This window comes from Aotus nancymaae, unplaced genomic scaffold, assembly GCF_030222135.1.
Source record: "Aotus nancymaae isolate 86718 unplaced genomic scaffold, 86718_ANA_hifiasm-v0.15.2.pri h1tg000002l, whole genome shotgun sequence".
Lineage (NCBI taxonomy): Eukaryota > Metazoa > Chordata > Mammalia > Primates > Aotidae > Aotus > Aotus nancymaae.
In genome coordinates, this window is record NW_026988413.1 from 49949266 (window position 1) to 49969956 (window position 20691).

Here is a 20691-nt window from a genome sequence, read left to right on the forward strand (position 1 = left end):
CCTGACTTCTACAAGGTGTATAACATGGGGTCAGTCTGAAATCCCAACAGGTGTAGTCTTGCAGGAGGAGGCTGAACTTGGTGCTAAATGTGGAGCCAGAAGCCAGGGCTGTGTGTTCCCAGGAGCCCAGCCAGCTAGGTTGCGGTCAAGAGAAGGCCCTCTGGGTGCCATCTGGCGGAGCTATAGTTGGAGAACCTGCTTTATCTCAGACCATGCTCTCTGCTTTTTGGAATGTATTTTGTTTCATAGGCTGCTGTAATGGGAGAACTGGGTTTCAAGATGATTTTGGCTTCCGGCCATGTCAAGCTGAATTAACTGTTGGATGACAGGCATATCCTAGAGAAACCAAAGATAAATGCCAGTTTTAACAAGGTGGTTTTTTAAATTCTTTTCTCTGCAGTTAAGTATGAATGGAATCCAAATTCAGTCCAAGGATCTTATCAAAGGCAGGAAATTAAGAAAAAAAAAGAGTTTGGGATTAGTATGATTTTACTACTAGGCAAATTCCTGTTAAGACCAAAGGTTAAATATAAATTTATAAATTACTGTCATTTTATAGTGATTAAAGTCAAAAAGGTTTTGCATGTTGCACAAATACATACTTGTGCAGATATATAAATATATTCTTGCATATAAAGTTTTCAGAATTGATGTTCTGAAAACTATTTCTCAGCTGTATTTATTTTGAAGAGTGTAAACAGGAAATAATTGTTATAATTGAAAACAATTGACTGGAGGTGGGGTCAAAAAGGCTTGATATTTTAATGTAATCCAACCTTTACTGTATTATTAAGGAGGCCAGTTTTGAGAAATCTGCCTCACAAGAACCAAAGAGTAGACATTTCTAACATCCTTACAGTTGTACCAGAAAGTATAAGCCAAATGAGATTTTGCAAGTTTTTGCTTACTGATACGTTTTACCTAATACTGCTTGTAGTAGCAGATTTTCAGTTGTATTCAATGTTATGGTTTCTCATTTTAAAACCAAACAACCCTCTCTCTGCCAAAAAAGTCCTGCAAAAAATGTATCCTAATCCATAGCAATTTACTTTGGAGCAGTTAAGAAGTTTATTATTTTATTTTTCTGTGAGTGGCTAAGGCAAGTGTTCACTTTTCAGAATTACTGACTTTTTAATGTTATATGCTATTGAATGACTATTATTGTAATTGGTTTGTTATGTGTACTGTGGCCTTTGGGTTTCTTACACTTTTCACATAGATGTTATTTGTCTTTTCTGAAGGCTACTTTAAAAATACATCAAATCTTATCTTGACCTTTTGACTTAGGACTGGTCTTATTTAATAGGATAAGTTGATTGCATTTTGGTTAAAAAATTAAATTGTTAGTTGGTTATTGGAAAAATAGTCCCTAGCAATGATGTATTACCCTATTCTCTTGACCTAAATGGGTTTTGGGATGATGAAAGCCCATTGACACATTTGTCAAAACAAGAATAATGAAGGTAACAAAAAGTCATTTCCTGGAAATGTTCGGCATAATTGCTGACATGGTAATACGATTAATACAGTCTTTTGGTGGTCTTTGCAAAGGCTTCAGGGTTTAAATCACCACAAAGAAGTTAAAAATGTAGCAATGCCCTATCAATAATACACATAAGCAAGGATGAAATAGTTTTTCCACATGATGCCATGGAACCATGTTGTGCAAAATTACGTATATGTGCTTTTTAGAGCATTTTGCCCTGAATTGGATTATGCTCAAAACTATTAAAACTTAGGAATCCATCAGCATGTGGACTGAGATTCCTCATGGTAGGAAGCGGGAAATATTTATCTTTTTTTTTTTTTTCTTGTTTAGATTTATCCAGTGAATTGACAGATACATATTAAGTGCTCAATATAAGTTTGCTGAATTGAGTTGTTATTGTAGTTATCTCTTCCAATTCTTATAGATGCTGTCCTACACAACTCTAGGGTTTTTTTTTTTTAAACTGAAAACTGAATATTATTATAAAGCTGGTTCCAATTCCAAGGAAAAAACACAAACCTCCACAATATTAATATTTTGTCCATATAAAATGTCATTGCTTCACAGGCAATGAAAATCTATTAAGGGTGGTTTTATATGTAATTAACAATGGTGTTTTTTTTTTTTTTTTTTTGCAACTTAATGCAGGAAATATTTTATAATGCATAAATAAGCAAAAACAGCTGAGATTATTAAGCATCTTTTTATTTTATTAACTGAATAATTTTGCAATTCATAGTTGTCCTAATATTTGAGTACAGTCCAGAGTTCCTGAATTGACACTTGTTTCTCTTCTCTGAAGAGTTTGTCAGGGGTTGATAGTATGACTTCTGTTTCCAGAAATCCAAAGTTCAAAAAGACACAAATCCTCCCTTATAAACCTTGGGTGTCACTGAATTGGTTGTTTAAAAAAAATGAAACTTAATGTGCTCAGCTGTGATTGTTCTACTCCCATCCCTCCTCTCTTTCTCTGGCTGATTCTCAGCTGGAGTATTTGCAAAGGAAGCACTGAGGCTGACTGGAGGCGAGTTGGAGATTGCAGAGATTGGGAGCTGTCCACCGCTGAGCCTTTGTCTCAGCCCAGGTGGAACTTGCCCCTCAGATCTTGGCTGTTCCTAGCTTCTCTTTATGACCCTCATTGAAAACTTGGGGCCTTTCAAACATAACCTAAAAAATTCCTATGCTACCAAATAAAAAATCTAAATAATAGTAAGCCCATAGCAAAGAAGTATTTTATCCACACTGTATAGATACAGTACAAAAACCACTTTCTTCCTGTAAACTGTAAAGAGGAATCAGACATGACTCTCGAGACTGGAATCCATTTAATGGGATGTCCACCAGAGTTCTGGTCACTTCTCTGCTGTCATTTCTGATCGAAGCCAGCAGAGATATGTTTTGGCAAATCGAGTCATAATTTGTCTTCCTTGCAGGGCTCTCTCTTTAATTGTGTTTCCCATCAGGGAGTCAGTGGGAGTTAATGTATTGACAGTCTGCTGTGATTGATGACAATCAATGTCTTGTTAACATTTCCCCCATGCTTTAACCCACAGAGCAATGCTAAGAAGACCTTTGGTTTGAAGAATTAAAAGGAAGAACAACTTCTTCAGATAAGAAGAGCTTCTTCAAAGGTAAGAGTTTGTCTTCTTAAAATATTTGAATTCATAGTCAAAGATGAAAATTGTAATATTAAATAATGTGATTGTGTAATATTATTGCCATATTTAATACTTTGCAAAACAGAGAGTATAATAAAAGACAGAGAGTAGAAACATAGATGCAAAAACATTAATCATACCAGTGTCAAAGAAGATAGATCAAATAAATAGGGAAGAAAACCAGCCCTCATGTCTTTTCATAGTAATAAGATTTTTGTTTTACTAAATTAGGAATCATAAAGCCCAGAAAATAGAGAGTGGAGGAAAAACACTCCTAGTGAAAATGTTTCTAAAGGAACTAAATATTAAAAATTAGAGGAAATCATTTACAAGAAAATAATTTTCTTTTTGATTCAGTTATATATCAAAAGTCTCCTGAGAGTTATACCATCCATTAATGATTTTTCTTGTCTCACAGTGGAGTCCAAAGAATAAAAATATCTCTTTTGAAAGTTTAAATGTGCTTTCTGCTTTGTATATTCCTTCCCCATTTCTTATTTCCTACTTTGCTGTCCACCCTATTCCTATTTAGCCATTCAGCTTTATCAGCTCTAGAAGGGACCCTGTTAGGTCTGTGGTGCCTTGTGAAAGGCCATCTATTGTAGTAGAAAACTTGATGAAAAATAATCTTACTTGAAGATCTGGAATACAGTTCAGAGAACTGTATCTCAACCAATAATAGCTTTTGTAAGGAATTATGAGAGCACGATTGTTCAGACATTTATTTCTTTACCTTGTTGATTTCATTTAACAAATAAACTCATGGATTTTAGTTAAGGAAAAAAGATTGTATACAAGATTTTGAGATAGTAAAACCCTTTGAGCCTGTTGTCCCTCGTTCTTGAGAATTTTTAGGTTGATCCATAGAGATATCCTTTTGTAATTGAGAGGAAATGATTCATGCCTCAGCTGAATTTGCTTCCATTGTGTTGTATTGAAACTGACTTCATATGACTAGTTCTTACAGTGTTTCAAAACACCATCAGAAATTCCCAAATTAGTAGCTTGGAAACTAAAAATGTGGCTTTGTAAATCAAATAGCACAAATTTTGTTTGGCTTGAACAGTCCCTGGAAAGTGAAAATTATAGTAAAGACTAGCAAAATCGGTGTTAGGTAATTATGACCAATACCAAAACAGCCTTAATTTTGTACAAGTGGCTCTTTTAAGAGAAAGAGCCAGTTGTTTGATTGCTCCCTTTGTTTGATGCAAAATGACCTGTTTTATAAAGTTTTTATATACTCCTCTCCTCTACAAGTGTCCTTATTTCATAAAGAACACCTGCAAGGTAAAGCAATGTGATAGTAAGTACTATCCATCTGACAGGGACATATACCCAATTACAGTTGTTAGAAACTAGGAGTTACTAGTAGTGGTGTTAAGTATGGTGGCTTACCAATGCAATACTAGTATCAGCAGTAAGGTATGGCAAATTCTTCCATAGGTAATATATCGAGTGATATCTATGTGGTAATAAGACACTGAGGGTGGGAGTTTGTTTGTAAAACTGGTGTTTTCTGGTGAGCAGGGAAAACAGTGGTCACCGTGAAGAAGTCCATATTGCCCTTTTAAGGTGGCAACGTTGGACTCAACAGCAGGTGCTTTCCCTCTTCCTAGCCCACTGTCAGGTAGTTCTAAGGGAGTTTTTTCTGGCTGGATCCACTATTTTCTCTTTCTTTCATTATGTGAAGGGTATTTGATTGAAAATCCCTGTCTTGTAGAACAACAAGTGAAAAGGCTCGATTCTTCTTTTCTCAATACACACTTCTTGTTGATCTTTCTGGCTAGCCTTTTGTTAATTGGCTAAGAGAGCTTTTAGTTGTCGGGTTCTGTGAGAGCCACTAAAATGCCTCATTTTATGGTTTTGTGAATGGTTTCATCTTGTCAAAACTAAATACTGAGAGTCTTCCCAATTTGTCTCCCTGAACTCACAATGACTGGCTGAAACTTTCCGAAATTCTAAAGCACACTTATACTCAGAATGTCCCAAGGCTATTCAAGTATTTGGCCTCTGAGATTAGAATAGCTAAGTTTTTTTTTCATAGCTACTTAGAGTTTTCAGTAGTTTTTCCCACATTCACTGGTGTGCTGTGGTATTCAACAAAATATGTGCAGCCACAATTGTGGACTGTGGTTTGCAAACTCTCAGGCCCATCCCACATCCTTCTCTTTGGGAAGTGCCTTCTATCTGCCCTTATCCAGTGTCACACATAAAAACTGCTCACATTTCCCATTAACCCTAATGTGTACATTCCCCCGCTGGGACATCTGACTTCTACCTGGGTTGAAAACCTTGAGCTAAAATAAAATGCAAGGCTGCTAGTGGTGGCATTTTGATAATCAACCAGAGTGAGGAGAAAGGATGCCTCTGAAATCACGTCATAAAATGAGTTTTCTGCTGGCCACATTTGTGTAAGTTTGGTCCTGGTAATAACCATGAGGAGTCTGAGGAAGGAGTATGCCCAGGTGGCACTGTAAAGCGTGTTCCCATTTGGCAAGCTGTGTGTGAAGAATAACCTGACAGGGCATTGGAGTTACCTGCTGACTGTTCTGGCTGATGACTTGAAAGTTGTTCTTTCCCTTGGACTTTACAATGCTGAGTTGTTAAAGTTATGTGTATATCTTAGGAGAAGGGTAGTTATATTCTGAATAGACAATAGTAAAACTGGTAAGAGTAAAAAGACTTTTATAATTCAGTTGATTTGTAAACGTAAACCTGTATTTTATTACAAAGTCCTGATAATTACACAATTTTAGTGCTATTTATTTATTTATATTTCTTTCTTTCTTGAGATAGAGTCTCACTTGTCACCCAGGTTGGAGTGCAGTGGCACGATCTTGGCTCACTGTAACCTCCGCCTCCTGGATTCAAGTGATTCTCCTGCCTCAGCCTCCTGAGTAGCTAGAATTACAGGTGCATCCCACCATGCCTGGCTATTTTTTGTATTTTTGATAGAGACAGGGTTTTGCCATGTTGGCCAGGCTGATCTTGAGCTTCTGGCCTCAAGTGGTCTGCCCACCTTGGACTCCCAAAATGCTGGGATTACAGGCATGAGCCATGCCTGGCCAATTTTTAATACAATGTAACAATAAAGGCACGCATCAAAATTTTGTCCTACAGGATCATTTTAAAGCTGAGAAGTTTTATCTCGTTACTTGATACCAGTCAAATCAAGAAGACACACAGCACCCTTAGAAAGAATACTTGCCCTGTGAAACTAAAGATAAAAATCTCATGAATAAAGCAGTTACCCTGGGAAGCCTAGAACTTACAAAAGCCAAGACAGGGATCTAACTCCAAGTAAACTCTTTATTGTTTTATACCAGTAAAGTTTGATTCGATATGTAGTTATCTGGAAAACTAGAACAATCTTTTCTTATACATATTAATTCCTCTCTCTTCACTGTGACGTAGCATGAAGGCAAGACACAGATTTCAACTAAATGGCATCTCTTGAAACGTTAGCATGTTTGGACAGTCTCTCTATTGTGATTGTGATGAACTTTTTCACAGAATGACTACTCACCACTGAAATGCAGCATTCCTGGAAGCTGAATGACAGTGCAGTGAAGAACATTCTGTTCTTTCAACCCAGGCGACTGCCCAGCTTTCCATTTCCATGTGGAGTCTGAGCAATGCCCTGTGTACTGGGGTCAGATAGAAGCATATTAAGTCCTATGTACAACATTCCTGTAGGGAGGGTGAATTATACATTTCCCGGTGTTTATCTCTGAGTCTTATTGGTATCCATGATTGAGATGCCTTTATTGATTAGGCATCTCATTTCTGCCCTTTGCATACTGTTCTCGTTATTCTTATGGGACACAGCCATTTTCCTCTGGACACCTCACCTTATCCTCCTTCTCACCATTCCCACCACTTTGGGCTGCTCAGTTTGATAGCTGTTTCTGAAGGCTCAGAAAGAGCACTTGAAATGTTTTTGAAAAAAGGCATCAGCATTTTCTCTTGGAAGATAGTTGGGTAAGGATAATGCAATGGTGAGACAGTGATGAAAACAGTGGCATTATGTTTTTGTGACAGTAATAATTGGTGCTACTAGTCAATAGAAGGAATCCTGCAACTTCTATGTGTTCCTCCCTCTCCTCCCACTGGAATCTACTGGGGAGAAATATCTGGTTTGAAATTGGAAAGAAGAAAACTGCCTGAGTTACTCCAGCACAGGAAATGTAGAGCACTTAGCATTTATACACCAAAGGGCTAATGGGGTGAGCTTGGCAAATAGCTTCTTGCATATAGTTACTGGATCTGATTTGTTTTCCTTGCTGTACTTTTGACTTGTAGTTCTTAACTGTTTTCTAGGATTATTAGAATCAAAGCTTGTGATGAGATGAAGCTAGATTCATGAGCCATAGACTTAATTTTGAGGTTCACTGAAATGACCAGAACAGTACCACCAAAAGGCAGGGGGCACTGCCTGTGGCTCTTGTTCCCAGCAAGTACAACCTCTATTAAAATAATTCTCCCCCTGAGAGGAAGCTTATTCTGAATGATAGTTATAAATGGCCTTCCTTATTCATTCAGAGTTAGAATCTTTATATTCAGCATTCTTATCACCAAAATCATCATTTATTAAACTTCAGTTCTGTACCATAACATACTGGGTGAGATATTCTGAGTATGAACGATTGGAAGTGAGACACAGCAGGAATACTGGAAGGCCTCATGTGTTGAGGTCCACATGGTATTCTGTACAAAGGTAGACATGTGTGCCTAGGTTCTGCGGGTATTTCATCATGTCTCTTGCTTCCAGCATCTGGACATTTCATCCCTGGCTGCTTTTGGAGGGAGTTGAATCCTGACAGGAGGGTTATCTAGGGAACTACCCAGGAGGAAAATGAAACCCAGTGTGGAGCAGGAGGCCAGGACCAGGCCCCTGCTGGTAATGCAGTATGTTGCTGTCACAACTGACTGCATACACAAATAGATGCTTGGATTTTTTTTTTTTTTTTTTTTTGCTTTGCTTTGTTTTCTTTTATTTTGCCTTTCATGACAGCATTCATTTTGTAAGGCAAAGAAAAAAACCTCTTGGATGGATTCAAGTTTTCATATCTGCAGACGGCATTTCTACAGCTATTGTCAAACTTAGCTGGTCTGTAAAGAGTCTTTGTTTCTGATTGACTGTTGCAGAAAGCAAGTTCATAAACTACCACGAATAACAGGAGAGAATGATTTCTATTGAAAGAGTAGAGTAGGATATGGTGCATGGAGCCAGTCGTGAAAAGGGTTTTGTTTCTTGCAGCATGGTGGAAATTCGCATTCAGATTGCTACTCTGTGTTCTTTAGCATGCTACAGTGAAACAATGGGCATGCCAGCCGTTGTAGCAGTGTTGATTAATGCATTCCTTGAATGTGTTGATTAATGTGTTCCTGGGATGCCTCCTTAAGCCGCCACTGCACCTGAGGTGTGTCGGATATGCCTTCTCCCTGGCTGCTGCTTCGCTCACATGAGCCCTTTTGCACGTGGGTCTTTTGTGTGAATATTTCACACCAGTGCCTTTATGAATAAAACTACAGATCCAGCAGACTTTCTACAGACATATCATCCTCTGATGAAAGTGTCTACATTATAATCTAGTTGGGACTCTATACACTATGATATTCATAGGAGGAATGCCCTTCTAATAAACACAAGTGGCATGGCTTAGTGGCATCTCATTGTCCTCTGCATAATCCCACCCAGGAATTCATTTTTGTTCTTCTCAAAAGTTTTGTAAAGAAATCAAGCTGAAATACTTATGGAGCGCAGCTTGCCCTTGAATAAGATGGGAAGAGCTGTGTAAATGGATTGCCCATTAGACACTTGGAGCACTTGGAGGCTCGGTTGGAAACCCACTCCTTTCAGGCCAGCCAGGGTAATTCTGTTTCCACTCTGCTTCATTCCAGGTTGTGACTTCTCCTGCTGTATTCTGAATTCTCATTAAACGACATGTTTTTTCATAGCATGTTTTCAGAAGGACATGCCTTGATGTGGTTCTACCTAACTAATGATTTGAAAAAGATGAGTGGGAGGTTTTTCGTTTAGTATGTTTTACTTGTAATTTGAGACATAAGAATTCAACTACTACTTTAAAAACTTTCTGACCTTTTATTTCTCAGCAAGAAGACAAAAAGGATTATAAAGCCATGTTCTAAAATGATATGAGAGGATCCAGGCATAGAAGAAATGGCCCAGTGCTGCTGGGGTGATGGCATTGCCTGCTGTGCCTTGAGGCTCACACTATAGTATTTTAACAGAGGAAACCATCCATGCTAGTCAGAAAAATCACATTTAACATTGGGCAAAGCAAACAAATTCATCTTCAATAAAAGGGAATTTTTATATAATAAAAAATTATTGTATGAAGCTGTTATATAAAGAAGTGGTAAAGTCTACAATATTTTTTTGCTGTTAAATCTTGGCATGAAATTAATGGTGAAGGATGGCATTCTGATATTTCTAAGAATAAGACGTCAAGTTGGATTCTTTATTCTTTTAACACATATCAGTGGCAAGACTATTCAAAGATCTGCTTCGAGATTCACAGAATATATAACTTATGTTATTCAAGTAATAATAATTAACCCCAAAATTTACTATTATTTTTAAATGGTTATTTATCTCTGTCTCACAGATAGTATTTGTGGAAAATGGAAAATATCGAATTATTTCTGTGGTATTTGCATACATAAATTTCTCTTTTGGAACTGGAGGTACACAGAATATGTTTAAATTATTTTAATACATGTTTGATTTGGAAGCTTATATTGGAAGCATTATAATGTTATTTGAATTGTATTAGTCTTCAGATAACTTTTAATTATATGATATACTTAAAAACAAAATGCACCAGAAAAGTATCTAAGAGGGAGTGTATAATTAGACGTGCATTTTCTTGGTTTGCCTTGAATTCTGCAAGAATTCAATGGGTAAACAAAGAGAAGCAGTGAGCACGATTAATCTGGTTTTCTGCAAAGCTTTTGATACTGTACTGAATAAAGCTGCTGATAGAAGCTGTTAAGTCTCGTGAAGGAAAGGCCATAGGAGGAACAGGTTATGAAAGGAGAGAATGGAAGGCAGAGGACAGTCCCATGTGGAGAAGCACAGGGGAAATGGCTTCTGCACTTTTCTGTTTATTTACTTTTGTCAAAAAGCACAGAGAAGATGCTGTAATGTAGTTTCTTAGATGGCTTTGTTCCTTGGGGCAAAAAACTGAGAAGCAACTTGACAAATATGACTAGACAAAAATAGCATATTTAAATGATTCAAATGACCTGGGAAATATATCTATGTTCCAAGTGTCCTGCAAAATATTTCTTTATTATGTAACATTTCCCTCTTATTGAGAATCCAACTATAGATATTCTTTAATGTAAAAACAGTCTTCAAATTGATTTGATTTACAAAATAATAAGTTACTTGACTGGGATATGGTTGGCTTTTTTGTTTTTTGTTTTTTGAGATGGAGTCTCACTCTGTTGCCAGGCTGGGAGTACAGTGGCACGATCTCGGTTCTCTGAAACCTCTGTCTCCTGGATTCAGGCGATTCCCCTGCCTCAGCCTCCTGACTCAGCCTCCTGACTAGCTTGGACTACAGGCGTGTGCCACCATGCCTGGCTATTTTTAATTTTATTTTAATAGAGGCGGGGTTTCACCATGCTGGCCAGGATGGTCTCAAACTCCTGACTTTGTGATCCACCTACCTCAGCCTCCCGAAGTACTGGGATTATAGGCATGAGCCACTGCGTCCGGCCTGACTGGGATATGTTTTTAAAGGTATTTGAAAAGCTTGCTTGCCATAGAGGAGTAGGAAAAATAAATATATTCTACCCAAACCAGAAGTCATCCCTAAGGAAAACATACCCTAATTTTCCCCTGGGTTTTCTCTTGTGCTACTGATGGTTGTTGATAACCCAGAACAGGTTTATGGTAGATTGATAGACATTTTTGTTTTCCTGAAAAAAAGACTTTAGATGTTAGCATTTTTCTTCTGTAGATTAATCTCCAAGTTCAGCAAGGAGGTAGATTTCAAATACGTACATTATAATAGATTTCTTGATTCTGTCCAAATTATTTTCTTTCTTGTAATGTAACTACCTTGATCCAGTAAGTAAGCCAATATTTAGGGCATAGAAAGACCTTTGTTAGAAAGAGTACACAATTGCAAGCCTTTCTTATCTAAAACAGATTTCCCTCAGTTATGACTCAAATGTGGTTCCTCATAAGAAGCATGTTCAGCTGGGCGTGGCGGCTCATGCCTGTAATCCCAGCTACTCGGGAGGCTAAGGCAGGAGAATTGCTTGAAACTGAGAAGCAGAGGATGCAGTGAGACAAGATTGCACCACTGCACTCCAGCCTGGGCGACAGAATGAGACTCCGTCTCAAAAAAATAGAAAAAACCATTTTCAGTCACCATTGAATGACTGGTGGGAACATTGTTTATACTTGAACCTAGAACCTCAAACTTTTTATTGATAATAAATCAGAGTTTATTCTGAAGTCATTTGGGTCTCATTGATACAAATAAAATACTAATTTATGGAACCTACATGGAATGCCTGTCTGGTGGCCATCTTCATTAATAATCATTATCTATAGCTTCTTATAAATAGGGAACTGTGAGAGGTGCTAAAAATACAAAAAGAGCCAAATACAGGTCTTGCTCTTCGGGGACTCACGCTCATTCCATTGTGTATGTATAAATTGACTCTTCATATACACACATATGTACATCAAAAAAGCATTGAGTAGCACTGATGGTTAAATATGTTGCAGAGGCTAAAAGTGTTCTAGGAGTTCAAAAGAGTGGTGACCACCAGGCAGTGGGAGACTAACCAAGGTTTATGACTGGTTTGGACTTTAACTGATCATTAAGGAAGAATGATTCTAAAAGTAGTTTAGAAAAATTTAAAAGAGTAGAAATTACAGTGGGGAAAATCACAACGTCTTGAGCAGGGAGGGAGATAAGCATGGTATCTGCATGGTAAAAGAGGAAATAAGTAAACCAGTTTAAAGCAGCAAGTAGACCTAAGGAATGATTGAAGTAATTTTGAAGAGGTGTTTGTTTCTTCCCCTCTTTCTTCATGAATGAATAATCATTTATACATTCATTCATAAGTGAGCTACTGTGCTTCAGACATTTCTAAAGAGTAGCAAGTAAGCTATACATGAAGTATATACAGCACAATAATTGTAATATGGTGTAATTAGTATAAAAATATGAATATAATATATACAAATATACATGTATATGTACACAATACATATACATGAAAGATAATAAGTTACTTGACTGGGATATGGTGTTTTGTTTTGTTTTTTTTGAGACAGTGTCTCGCTCTGTCGTCAGGCCGGGAGTCAGTGGTGCGATCTTGGCTCTCTGCAACTTCCGCCTCCTGAGTTCAAGCGATTCCCCTGCCTCAGCCTCCTGAATAGCTAGGACTACAGGCGTGTGCCACCGTGCCCAGCTAATTTTTCATTAATATGTTATATATTATATATATATAATGTATGTTATATGTTACGTACATATTATATATGTATATCTTACATGTATATGTATTAAGTACATGTAAAGGTATAATAGTAATATAAAGATAAATGTAGCAACTCTGCATGGTGGCATCAGGAAAATCCTTGAGAAAGAACATGAAACATGGGTGGATATCCCCCAGACAGACATGGAGAAGGATATTCCAGGCTCTGGGAGAGCAGAGGTCAAGTAGATCCTACATGAAGCCACGTAGTAGATATACTCCAAGTGCCTTGGTATATGATTGAAGGTGGAGAAGTTGGAGGTGCTGTGAAGATAGGTTGCAGGGATCATCTACGGCAAGGAATTTGGGATAGATTGTGGGATTCCACTTAAGGATTTTGAGTACAGGAGTCATGTAATCAGATCTGATTTCCGAACAGACAGCCCAGCAGCTATATGTAGCATAGATTGGAGTACTGGTGAAATCAGAAGCTGGAAACCAGTAGGAGGCTAGAGATAAGAAGCAGTAGAGCCTGGGCCACTGTCCTAGCAGACGAGCTGAAGAGAAGGAGACAGTTCATAGTATATTTGCCAATTGAGAGTGAAGAATAAGGAAGAGCAAGGCCTGATCGCTCCCAATAGAGACAGGACAGATAGATGGGGTGATACTGACTAGAACAGAAAATGTAGCAGAACAGCTAGCCACGGTGGCTCATGCCTGTAATCCCAGCACTTTGGGAGGCTGAGGCAGTCGCATCACTTGAGGTCAGGAGCTCGAGGCCATGCTGGCCAACATGGTGAAACCCATCTCTACTAAAAATACAAAAATTACCTGGGCGTAGTGGTGCGTATTTGTAATCCCAGCTACTTGGGAGGCTGAGGCGTGAGACTTGCTTGAATCCAGGAGGTGGAGGTTATAGAGAAGGCACCACTGCACTCCAGCCTGGGCTACAGAGTGATGCTTTGTCTCAAAAAAATAAAAAATAAAATGCAGCAGAAGGGCTGCTTTTGAGAGGAAGACAGAGAGGACCTTGATGAATCTGTTGTTTAAAATATGTCTAATTGTGAATATAATATACTGAGTTTAAATTATATTCAGTTATGAACTCATTAAGTTCTTGAGTGAGAAGTGATATATGCCCAACATTGTTTTGAGAAGCTTAATTTGGCATCCATATTTTAGGAAAATTTGGTGAAAGAACATAGAAGATAAGAAAAGCAGATAGGAAATTATTGCTTTGCTTGATATATTTGTATTGCATTCCTAAAACTAGAGGCGAGGCTGTGGGAAAGGTAGGCAGAGATGCTGGGAGCAAGCAAGTTGCCTCTTCAGGAGGACAGTAGCTCCTTGCCTTCTGTCATTTTGTTTAAATTTACCCAGAACTTTTGTCCCATTATTCTGTGAATACAATCCTAGTTGAGACATATTTGTTCTCAGTTGGACATCTTAATTGGAACTCAGAAAACAGGGTTGGCAAGTGGTGCTAACTGGTCATCTCAGTTTGTTCTGAGATTTAGTGTACTTTTTTGAAGAAGGGGAGTGGTTTCTCGGAGACCCCATGCAAGTTGAATTAATGCCATCAGTCATCTCCAAGAGAACTAGCTGTAGAAACCAAAAGGTCAAAAGCTCATATTAACTGAGGGACCTAGAATGTACACAATTCAAACTGAAATGATTTTCTCAAAGAAGGATCTGAATGAAGAAAATTTTACCACGGGCAAAAATGAAGGAAAACAGTACATAGCACTCCCAAGGGTCACTGGAAACATTTCTTGAAGCAATAACGTGGAACAATATGTCATTATTACTAAGCAGACAAATTTGAGTCAAATATATGGGGAAAGAGCTGCATTGTTTTGTTGTTGATATTATTGTGGGTTTTTTTTTTTTTGGTACTTTGGTCACTATTTAGAAAGGGTGATCAGTTAGAAATAGGCCAAATGTTTGAGGTGGTATTTCTGTGAAACATTTTCATCTTAATAATTATTTCATGTTGATTATGAGGAAAGGCATTTAACCTTAGAGCATATACAAACCTGAATAGCAAGTCTCAGAAATAGTGTTCTAAAGTGATGCATTGGACTCAGAGGGAATTCGTATGTACTTAATCACAAATTTGCCATAATTAATACACCAAATCATACTTTTAAATGACCAAATAATTTATATTCATAAATTTTTCATTTTTCATTTTGAGCCCCTAGATATTTTTAATCAAAACCCATATCACTATCCATTCATCTTCCAGTGAAACAAGTGGAAAAGAGCCATATTTTTTTCAAAAATAGGAAAATTGTCTCATTTCCCTTCTATGTCTCATGTCCATAGGATAAGCAAAAGAAAAAAAAATCTGAAATACTTTACTTGGCACTTTAAAAATTTATCCCAAAGGCTGGGCACAGTAGCTCACGCCTGTAATCCCAGCACTTTGGGAGGCTGAGGTGGGTGGATCACAAGGTCAGAAGTTTAAGACCAGCCTGGCCAAGATGGTGAAACCCAGTCTCTACTACACATACAAAAATTAGCTGGGCATGGTGGCAGGCACCTGTAATCCCAGCTCCTCAGGAGGTAGAGCTTATAGTGAGCCAAGATTGCACCACTACACTCCAGCCTGGGCAACAGAGTGAGACTCCATCTCAAAAAAAAAAAAAAATTATCCCAGAAACATGAGATGGGATGGTTGGAAGTCATGCAGTTGGTGTCACAGGGGCACCCTGCCTGTTTTCTTCTGTAGCTTATACCAGTCACACTTTGTTGCTGCTAATGACTTCCCAGGTGTCTGGTACCAATTCTTCTTTAGTTGCTGTTGCCTAGAAATAATTAGTGATCTGTGTAGATCATGGAAACCATTTTCTGGAAAACCATTTAATACTTGTTTTAATTTCTGTAAATGTTGTCTATGGGAAAAAAAAAACACCTTGTAGTTTCTTTTCCATACTTTGGTTGCCATTGTTCTGAATCTGGCTGGCATATAACACACTTTGGCATCTGTAATGAAATTACATTTATTATCTGTCCTTAACCATTTTCCTGGCAAAAGGATTGGGAAATCTTTGTTCAGATGTGCAGTAACACTATTTTAAAATTGTTCAAATTAGATAGAATTCTTTGCAGATTATGTTAGAGAGTTCATTATAATTTCAATTCATCTTATCAAAATTATTATTTCTTTTTTGGTGTTATATAAGTGGTGCCTTATATACGTCTTCCTTATAATGGAGTGTTTTACTTTTATTTACACAATATAAAGAATGTTGTGTAGTTTGCTGTTTTATTTTTTTAAAGAACTATTATTATTATTATTATTTTGAGACGAAGATTCGCTCTTGTTGCCCAGGCTGGAGTGCAATGGCGCCATCTCGGCTCACCACAACCTCCGGCCCCTGGGTCCAAGTGATTCTCCTACCTCAGCCTCTCCAGTAGCTGGGATTACAGGCATGTGCCACCACACCTGGCTAATTTTTCTACTTTTAGTAGAGACAGGGTTTCTCCATGTTAGTCAGGCTGGTCTCGAACTCCCGATCTTAGGTGATCTCCCCCCCTCGGCCTCCCAAAGTGTTGGGATTACAGGCATGAGCTACTGCACCCAGCTTACAGAATTATTTTTAACAAAAATTTGATTCAACGAAATGTAATTCTACTTCCTGAATAAAATGTAAAGCAAAACATATTTTTTTCCTTAAAAATAGCTTTCTGTTATTGAGTTGATAGTATTATATTTGAATCAAAAATTTAAATTTAAAAACAATCTTTTCTAAGATTGAGTTTCTCTTAACTCATAAAATATCTTAGTGCCCCAAAATCAGCACCATAATTTCAATGTAACAGTAAACTAGGCAAAAAAAGGAGTATTTCAGGTTGGAAAGCAAGATCTGATACAAATTTTGCCCATGCCTTTATTATTAACTTACATTTCCTCCTAGCCTGTGTGCCTCAACAGGATAGACATGTAACATTTTTCTTTGGAAATTTGACTTATTCTTTTCAGTGGTGTCCCTATTACCACAACATGGAGGCAAAATGTTTTCTGGAAGGATCTCTACTTACACAGGGATGCATTTCTCTTTTGCTTGTCTGTTTGTTGGCATATGCATGACATAATGACCTTCTCAGAAAATAGATGTTTATTATAAAAATAGCATCTGGTATCCTCTAACATTTTGTTGCATAAAGATAAATTAGTTTACTTTTATATAATATATTTTAATTTCTTCCCAATGATGATGGCCCTTCTTCAATATTTAATAAGGTAAAATTAGCATAGTATTATGATAACAATCGAGAATAATCATAATATGCCCTAAGCAGTATTTTTTCAATATCAGGGTTTTTTTCTCTCTTCTCCTTCTCTTTTGTTAAAAAAAAATGTCAACAGAAGTTTGGGGAAGCCGGGCGCAGTGGCTCAAGCCTGTAATCCCAGCACTTTGGGAGACCGAGGCGGGTGGATCACGAGGTCAAGAGATCGAGACCATCCTGGTCACCATGGTGAAACTCCGTCTCTACTAATACAAAAAATTAGCTGGGCATGGTGGCGCGTGCCTGTAATCCCAGCTACTCAGGAGGCTGAGGCAGGAGAATTGCCTGAACCCAGGAGGCGGAGGTTGCGGTGAGCCGAGATCGTGCCATTGCACTCCAGCCTGGGTAACAAGAGCGAAACTCCGTCTCAAAAAAAAAAAAAAAAAAGAAGTTTGGGGAAGGATTAAATTCGTATGTAGGCAGTAATATCTTACTAGTGGGATTAGATATTCCTAGTGATACCTGTTCTGAAAACCATGTGTTCTACTGTAATAATGGTAGTCACCATTTACTGAGGCTTACCATGTGCTAGACATGTCCTAAGTACTTCACATGTTTTATCTCATCCTCCCAGTAACTTGTGATTATCCTCATTTTATAGATGGAGAAATCGAGGTACAGTGTTAATTATATCGCTCAGGGACACAGAGCTCGTGAACGGTAGAGCAGGGCCTCAAACCAAGGCAGTCTAATTCCAGGGTGCATGTACTTTACCACCACATTGCTGCCTGGACACAAAATGTGCCCACCAGAATGCTTAATTATTTCAAAAGAGCAGCATTTAGCCTTGAGACTTCTGGTCAATGTGCTGTATACACATGACAAATAAGGTCTCACATAGAAGTCGAAGTTATTACCCTGCTGCCTGTTCACATCGAATAATAAATCTGAAGGCTGTCAGGGTTGTTCCACTGCACGTGTGGCTGTAAATGTCTATGTCATGTTTGTGTACATTGTGGGGAATAAATAGGTGCTATAGAAAGAGAAAAAAAAATCTAGAACAAACAAGATAATATGGTTAGGAATGCTTGCCTGCTATTACATTGGGTATTCTTCCTATCTCCTATGTGACTGATTCTATCTGAAAAAAATTTCTAGGAATTTAGTGTCATTGTGATTTGCTCACAGGTCTGACCTTTGTCCACAGTAATAGAAATAGTGGTAATGAAAGCTCACTTTTTATACCTTATCCCCACCCCATGCCAACTCTTTTTCCTAAAGCTCTCACCCAGAAACTTGAGCCCTGTTTTATTCACACAGGATTTCGATGGCAGCTCGCTAACTACTGCTTCACAGGAGAAATTTACTGATAGCTGCTTTAATGTGACCTTTTATACCTTTCCTTGGCCCCTTCACATCCTAACCCAGTGTTTGTGGGTTTTTTTTTTAACTTCTTTTTTTCTTTTTTTTGAGATGGAGTCTCGCTCTGTGGCCCAGGCTAGAGTGCAGTGGCATGATCTTGGCTCAATGCAACCTCTGCCTCCTGAGTTCAAGTGATTCTCCTGCATCAGCCTCCCAAGTAGCTGTGATTACAGACATGCACAACCAGGCCCAGCTAATTTTTTTATTTTTAGTAGAGACAGGGTTTCACTATGTTGGCCAGGCTAGTCTTGAACTCCTGACCTCAGGTGATCCAACCGCCTCAGCCTCCCAGTGTGCTGGGATTACAGGCATGAGCCACCACACCCGGCCCCGTGTTTGTGTTTTAATAAAAGAATCTGGAAGATAAATAGCCTTCAAGAGAGCCAAAGGAAGGAAAATTTAAATCCTACCATTAGATTCAAGCAGTAGAATTCCATGTGGTGGGTTTGGGGTGTTTGTTTTGTTTTGGATAGAAGAGTCCTGTCCTGTGAGCCCCTTACATCGTCACACAGTAAGACTATCTCCTCATATATCCCCTACCCGCTTAATATTATAATTTCAGTGATGCCTTCTAGACAATGATCATGATAAATGTGTGTTTGTTTCTTTAAATATGATTATTAGTAATAAAGCACAGCTCTGCAACATGGATTTTATTTAAATGTGTATTTAGTTTTATTAATGATTTCCAGATTATAAAGTGTTTTATTCTGGGTGTTTTACTGTTTCTTTGTCTTAATTAAGCTTTTACAAAGCCAGAGTCCTCTCCTGACTCTGCTCCAGGTAGACTGGCCTCCTTCACACCCCATGAGCAAGTCAGGACATTCCTACCACAGGGTCTTTCACTGAGGCTCCCTCTGTCTGGAGCACTCTTCCTGTATATGTCCCCGTAGCTTGCTGCTGCTTCTTTAGGTCTTTGCTCAGATATCATTTTCTGGTGAGTTATTTCCTGAACCTGTGGCAAGAAAGTATATTATGCATGTGCATATACACACATATATGTGTGTGTGCACACACACATGCACACTGACATGTTGGAACCCCTGTACCCTCTTCTTTGTTTTGTTTTTTCTCTGTAATACCCACCTAACAAACTAGATAATTTGCAGTTTATTTTGTTGTTTCCCTCTCCTTAGAGTGTAAGATTTGTTAGGACAGAAACTTTGGTCTACTGTGTTCGTTAATGTATCCCGGCACCAAGAACACTGCCTGACATGTAATACATACTTAATTTGCTCAATGAACAAATGGATAAATGAATGATGACTTATGAAACATTAAAGTTTCAGCCCTTTGTCAGATAATCTTGTTAGCTAAATAAATGCTGCCTTAGTTTTCTGTGACACCCTGACTTCTAAAGGTTTAGAAATAGCATTTTTTGGAACTCAGCTTACTCACAAATTCTGCTAGCAGGAGGAAAGAGTATTGTGGCTTTCCATTGTTAAAATGCAGAGGTGGAGTTGGAAAACAATCAAAAGAAATGTTCCTCTCATTTTTTGGAGCAAATGAACAAATCTAGCGTTTGTTTTTGAGAGAATAAATGCTCTTCAAAAAGAACAGAAACTGTTCCCAAAATCTTTGAAGTATGTCACTGATCCTTTAACCAGTAGTTGGAGAAGCGAGTATCCTAGTGACAAACACAGGCTTTGTGGGGTTGAAAGCTGATCATAAGTTTACAAAGACTCATTGGACCTTTGGCTTGTGACTAATGCCTGGCACTGACACAGAGGAGGCTCTTAACCCGCACAACCACATATATTTTAAGTAAAAATGCTTGTTCTCAAAGAAATTAATTTTTTTGCCTAGTGCCCTCTTTTGAGTTAAAAGAATGCATTACTCAGATGTAAATAACATTAGTAATTCTGCCAAAGTCACATTATTTTCTGTAATGGTATAGGGAAACAGATTATTTGGGGAAAGAGATTGTCATTATTTGTTTCTTAGAGATTTTTCTTTTAATAATTTATTTAATTTGCTAGTTGTAAAAGCACAGGAGATCATATTAATAAATTAGACCTTCCATTTACAGGGCCTGTGTTTTGTGGTGCTAACATTAAAGCCAGTGTGTTTCTTATTAATACAATAAAAATATCTGTTCTCAAGACCTGATCCAGACCGTGCATTCATATTATGATTTCAGGATTTGAAGACCCCCTACAGTCCTCCTCCCTCCAAAAAACTATCCTGACCTGCTGACTAATGCCTGAACTTTTCCTGCTAGGCTTGGTTTCCCTAATTCAATTCTATATTTATTGAGTTGCTACTGCTTCAGTCACATATCAGACATGGGATTAGCACTCTGAGTCACCTGTATATTCTTCCATGTGCCAGGGACTTTCTGTTTTGATCCCTGCTGAAATGAAACCTCTGAGGTCTCATCCATGTGTAATACTTCAGTGGCTCTACTTCATT

At 38.0% G+C, this 20691-nt stretch overlaps 1 protein-coding gene across 36 annotated transcripts in view; it reads left to right on the plus strand.

Annotated features, from left to right (window-relative positions):
- NRCAM (neuronal cell adhesion molecule) overlaps nucleotides 1-20691 on the plus strand; it is a 321862-nt gene that overhangs the window by 146545 nt on the left and 154626 nt on the right. For all 36 annotated transcript variants that reach the window (XR_010341943.1, XM_012455744.3, XM_012455825.3 and 33 more), the window contains one exon: nucleotides 3043-3120. The gene's annotated coding sequence lies outside the window, so the exon portion shown is untranslated. The remainder of the gene's footprint in view (nucleotides 1-3042; nucleotides 3121-20691) is intronic.